Source organism: Crocodylus porosus, unplaced genomic scaffold, assembly GCF_001723895.1.
Source record: "Crocodylus porosus isolate Cpor-Errol unplaced genomic scaffold, CroPor_comp1, whole genome shotgun sequence".
Taxonomy (NCBI): domain Eukaryota; kingdom Metazoa; phylum Chordata; order Crocodylia; family Crocodylidae; genus Crocodylus; species Crocodylus porosus.
Window position 1 is genome coordinate 72,370,573 of NW_017728947.1, and position 6,179 is coordinate 72,376,751.

Below are 6,179 nucleotides of genomic sequence, written 5' to 3' on the forward strand. Positions count from 1 at the left end.
CCCCCCCTCACAAAACAAATACAATCAAAACATTGCCCTTTTGGCCTCTTTACAGCCACCACATGTGTGAAGATATCAAATGTCTCAGTAGCTACCCTTAGTCAGAAAGAGGTTCATCTCTATCCATTCTTCAGTGATCCACTAATAAAGGCTCCATAATGAAGAAAAATAGTATAAAATAGACTGTGGAGGGACCATGGCTTCATTCTAAACTGGAAAATATCACCTAGAGCCATACAGTAGATACCTGGTCCAGGGGGTAGAGTTAATACATAATGTCACAAAGTTTCTATTTCTTACGGAAGACAAAATATACTAAATCCTTTGAATCAGATGTCAATAGCTTCCAGGGTGTTCCAGACCATTTATCCATTTTTGCTGAAGTTGTTCATGTTGTGTATGGACCCACAGATTTCTCCAATTACCTCTCTTGTCTGTGCCTTCTCATGTTTTATTTCTTCTCAGTTTCCATTGAGCCTCAGAGGTTTTAAGATGGTGGCTCAGCACTCATCGTTTTGAGATGGTATTTCCTGTAGCTGAACTGGGCAGACTAGTACTTACATCTACTAATATCAAGCTCAAGGGTTGCTCCATGGGGATGAATTCAAACAGGTAATTTGCACAGAGCTTGAGAGGGCACACAGTATAAGCTTCTTAGAGCTCAGGACTATTAACTGTGAACTTAGGGCCGTGTTCCCAAGCATGTACAACTTCCCAGTCCTAGTCATGACAGACTCTAATGCAATGGCCAGTACCAACAATGGGGTGGAATGATGACTTCAGAGGCCATTGGCTGAAGTAAAACCTCGGGTCCTTTTGCAGTTTACATATCAAAGGGAAAGTGTCATAGCTGACTGGCTATGTAAAGAAACTTGATTCAAGTGTTAGTTCACTCAGGAGTATTTTAGTTTCTTGTGAGGATATTTGATCTCTTACTGATAGAGCTTTCTGTGTCATACAGAAAATACAGGATCTTCTCTTTGTTGTCTTGAAAAAGCCCTTTCGAAAGGGATTTTTTAAAATTGGAAAATGCTGATTCTTTAAAACCAAACTTTTCAATGAAACATTTTGGTTTCAACCAAAATTCCACAGGACAGGTCTATCAGATCCCAAATGGAATTTCTGGTCAGAGAGAAAGAGGTAAACCACCAGAACAGGTCTAATCACTGAGATATAGAGTCAGCTTCAGAACACCTGTCTTTAAGAAAACAATTAGAAAGGTCTATCTTTTGTTTTGATGTGGAACAAAATAATGTTGAAATGAAAAACATTTAATGAAAAAAAGTTCCTCACTAATTCTAGGTCCAAAAACAATAGGCAAATATGCTGCCTCCTAACATCTTCTATCAGCGTCCTTCTAAATCTCTGCTACTTGGAACTACCTACAAGATTAGGAAGGAGGGGGCCTCACTAATATTGGGTGCAGACAGAAGTGACAATTTTTGTCTGATCTGGCCACAGAAAGTGGTCTATAGCCATGACCAAACACAATCTGAACCCTCATTGCGTAAGACATTTTAAAACATAGTGTCTTCTGTAAATTCTGTCTGAGCTGCCTCCCAGCCTTGAGCTGTTTTAAGAATGGGAGGAGGGAAGGGAGTAAAGGCAGTTTGGTCTGGGGTTTTTTCAGCCCCCACTAGGGGGTGAGGCAGGTGTACTGGAACCCTTCCCGAGGTGGGAGGGTTCCACTTCACCCACCCCATGCTCCAGTGCTGGCTGGGGAATGCCTAGAATGAGCTTCCTCTACTCCTTTTCCCCTTCTCATTCTGAAACAGGTACGGACTGGGAGAAAGGAAGGCCTGTTGCTAGGGGAAATTGGCTGCAGGCTCGCAAGCATCGTCTAGTTTCCCCTGCCCTCTGGAACCAACAGTGAACTTCTGTTTGGTCCTGGGGATTGTTGTAACTCAGAACTTGTCCTGCAAATTGTTCTCAGTTACAGCAGGGGGCTGCACTTTCTGCACACATTGGCTCTCTGTAGGCTGCAGAGGCCCTGGCTTTCCAGTCTCAGTTTTCTCCTTAAAAGGACTTTAAAATGATTTTTAGACCAGAGCCAAAATGAGTAAGATTAACTGCCTGATTGAATGATTTTGCATAAAGGAGGTTATTTGGAGGTCATACTTTTGATCTGATGATATCTAGAAAATGTCCTATAGATCTTTCCAGTTCTATACTCTGCCAGAAGTTTAAGCAATGATGGAAGAAACAGAGCTTCTCTCCTTCATCGTCCACATTGCAGATCTATGAATTCCTACCAGCATTAGGGAATAGAAAGGGGTCTGAGCAAAGTATTCAGAGTTTTAATATTAAATGTGTCAAGTGATGGTACTATCCAATATACTTTCTTCCCTAGGCAAGAAGAAAAATTCTTTACACTGCAATAGCACATGTTCCCTCATAGCTTTTCCTACTTAATCCTCCTAAGATTCATCCAGAGCCAACATTGGACCTTGATTTAGTTCTTAGGCCCCTGGCAGATGTTCAGCTAAAGGCACAATGGGTTCTGAAATGTGATCCCAATCATTGTGCTTTCTATTATACTATGCGTGTATGGCAGGAAGTGCAAATGTAGGACTGGGGCACAGAACATAGTTGTGCCATATTGCTAGTGCAGGGGGAGCCTGGAATTATGCTCCTGGGCTCCTTCTTCACCAGGAAGCAGCAAGTTAGGTGACTGGTGCTTCCACAGCTGGGAACACAGGTCAGCTGCTTGGTGCTCCTGCGGCTGGTAGCCTTGATAAGTTGACCATGCTCCCAGCCACAGGAGTGCACTGGAGTCAAGAACATCCATGTGCTTCTGAGGCTAGGAGCCCCAGTCAACTGACCAGTGCTCCCAGCCCTTAGAGATGTGCTCCCTAGGTTGTAAGCACCAGTCAGCTAATTGGGACTGGTCATAAATGCAATTTATGGTGTAATGGAAACCAGCCACAAAGTTTTTACACAATTTTGGCTAATAGTTTTGTGACTCATTCCTTATTTTATTGCACCATTAATTGAATGAATGTGTGACTGAGTTACTGCTTAAGACATGATTAACTTGTCTGACTGGCCTTAACTAGCCCTCTTTTGACACCCCCATAAGTCACTCAGTAAAGTTCCACATATTCTACCTCAATTAAGGTGACCTTCCTGCTAACCACTATTTCCACCCAACATTTGTTTTTGTGTTAAGGCAGGTCTTGGCTAAAAGACAGGTCACCTTTAGGTACTGCTGCTCATCAACCCTAGCAAATTGCTTTGGACCCCAACATTTTTGTCAATACAAGTCACAGCTAGCTCATACCCCTGATCCTCAACCTGGCCTAAGATTTTTTAAATTTTTCTGTGTTATTAATAAAAATGACAACGCAAGAAATAATTTTTCTCCAATGAAAAGTGAAAGTTAAAAGGCATCACAGCTGTTGCAGAGGCTTTACCAAAAGCCATATCAGCAGTTTCTGTTTTAACAACATTTTGTTTTTTCCCTTATATTGATGCAGCTGCAGCTTTCGACAGTGCTTCATCTATTGCTGATTTACCCATTAGCTTTTACTTTTCATTTGAAAAAAACTGAAGGCTTTAAGCACCTCGGGGCTTACGTTCTTTAAACTCTAAAAGTGAAGGTTAAATGTGGCACAGCATCTGGTGAAGCTCTGCTGAAGTCTAGGTCAAGTACTTCACAATTTTTAGGTGTGAGAATGTCTGTTCTTTTACTGAATTCTAAATACCAGCTTAAATTATGAGAAGTTGCTCCAAAAAGTTTCAGTAATAAACACACATTAATTAAATACAAAATAAACACTAAATATTACTTACTAAATATCTAAATACAAATGAACTGTAATTTAAAGTATTTATGGTGACCAGCCAAAGATGACAAAAGGGGTTACTGGTTGACCATTGTTATCTGGATGAAGCAATGGCTTCTATACAACTTTTAAACAATGTGCAACTTTGACTAATGGATGGCAGATGACCTCAACAGAGTCTGTGATCCTAGTGCTTGCCATTTCCTCAAACTGGTTTCCTCTTCCTAGTAACTTCACTTCCTGTCTCAGAAGAGTTTAACTTGCATCATCCTCCTGTTAGCCACTGAGATTTTAATTTCCTACAGATACTTAGGGTAAGTTCACATTCTACCTTTTAGGCATCTAAGTGCAATCGTACTTCAGGGTCTTTGAGTTCCTGAAAATCCATTACTATATCTATTTTTATAACACACTGTCATCTTAGCCTTTAGATAAAGTCACAAAAAATCAGTGAGGAGGCAGAGGATTCACCGGTCTCTTGCATTAACAGTTTTTCAGGGATTCAAGGAGAGTGCAATAGGATCAAGTTTAAATACTGAGCTGAACCCACTTAGGGTATAAACAAAGTATCTACCTCAAAGGATATCAATAAATGTTGTTATAATACAAGTGTTATATCTGCATGATTCTGTAGCTATACAAGTGCAACAAACCTACTCTAAATTTAACCTTTCTTCTTTAGGATCAAAGTTAGGGCGATTTAGCTAATTTGTATTACCACAGGGTCAGACAACTGTAACAGTTACAGAGTAGCAGATGATGTGTGCTTCTGAATATCAGCTCCCCCTCCTTTTAGATTAGCTAAAATCAGTGTTTGTCCACACCCTTAGGTATCTGATAGATGGAATAGGATCTGATAACTACATCATCTGTTAGGTCTAAAAATGATGAAGAGCTGGATGTCACCAGCATCTTGATGATGGCATAAGTCCTAAGTCAGAATGGCAAATAACCTAACCATCTTACTCTCCTACAATGTCATAACAGGAAGGGATGACAGGGTTGATTCCTCTCGGACATAACCATAGAAAGAACCCACAGGTAGGCATTGTTGTCCATTTCCACCCACTGCAGGCCATCAGAAGAATGAACAGAAGGAGAATGTTACACTCCAGTGCAATAAGGAGCCCTCTTAATTAATTAAAAACCCATCTAAGTGAGAAAAGCATCTGCCCTTTGATATCTACTGTTGTATGCTTCTGTGGTGATGCCACTGAAGAGTGGGTTGGATGGCCTGGTCTAAATAACCTTTATTCCTTTTATTTTCTGTTATCAACTCTGTTGGGGGGAGGGGGGTTTCCTTCCTGATCATGTCTTGTATGTGTTTTCTCAGGTATGTAATAACAATGAGCAAAATGCACAGGTACCATGGATATTCATGGCAGCATATCATACACTACTGACACTGAAGCAAAGAACTAGTACTTTACTGATAAGATATACAGGGAGTGATTACCTCCCACATAACATATGAGATGCTGTATGTAAAACTGCAGCATTTTCCTTATTACAGTATTACAGTAAGAGCTTCACTGTTAATGGGTGCAGTGGATTGAAGCACACTTATTGGTTTTATACAGTTCAATTCATGTTATTTTTAAACATGAAAATAATAAAATATCATTTTTAAAATCACCTCTAATAGTAGCCCATTACTCACATCACATTATCTAGTAGGATCATCTCTACCATCTACACAGACACAGCCAATCCAAAAACAGCTCTGAACTAACACTGTACATATGTGAATGCCTTCACTACCGCAGGGTGCTGTTTACTACACTGGGTGGCTGCATTTTGTTGAGATCTTTATTTCAGCTGAAGCTGGACTACTCCAACCTGCTCTCCCGGGGCATCACTAATCAGCTCACATTATTAAAGATTCCAGGAAGCAGGCTGTCTCTCACGCACACAGGTTTTGCACAAATGAAGAGGGCATGTGACTGCACTGGAATGTAGCAATATCCTGCTTGTTTTCCTGATAAGTCTCAGAGGGTGGCACCATGCAGGTATGCATCCCTGTGGGGCTTCTTTTCTGACGCCCACAAGGGCTCACCACCGTCATTTCCTTCTCTTACAAAACTCTTCTTACAAAACTGATCATCAGAGGTGGTCATGGGTAAAATCTGCTCAGTAGCTCTTCCTCACTGAAGCCTCAAAGCATCCCCTTCTTTTCATAAACCCTTTCTGAGTCACTGGAAATGAAATCCATTTTGCCACTGAAAATGCCAGGCAATTTGTAAGGTTCTAGAATGGGGTTGACAGTCTTTTTGGGCAGAGTGTCAGAAACACCCCAACCTCGACTTGTAAGATGTTGGCATGCCAGGGGTGGATGGCAGAGGAGCTGCAAAGGGTTCAATCCTTGTTGTGGCAGTGTAACGCCTGCCCCTTCCC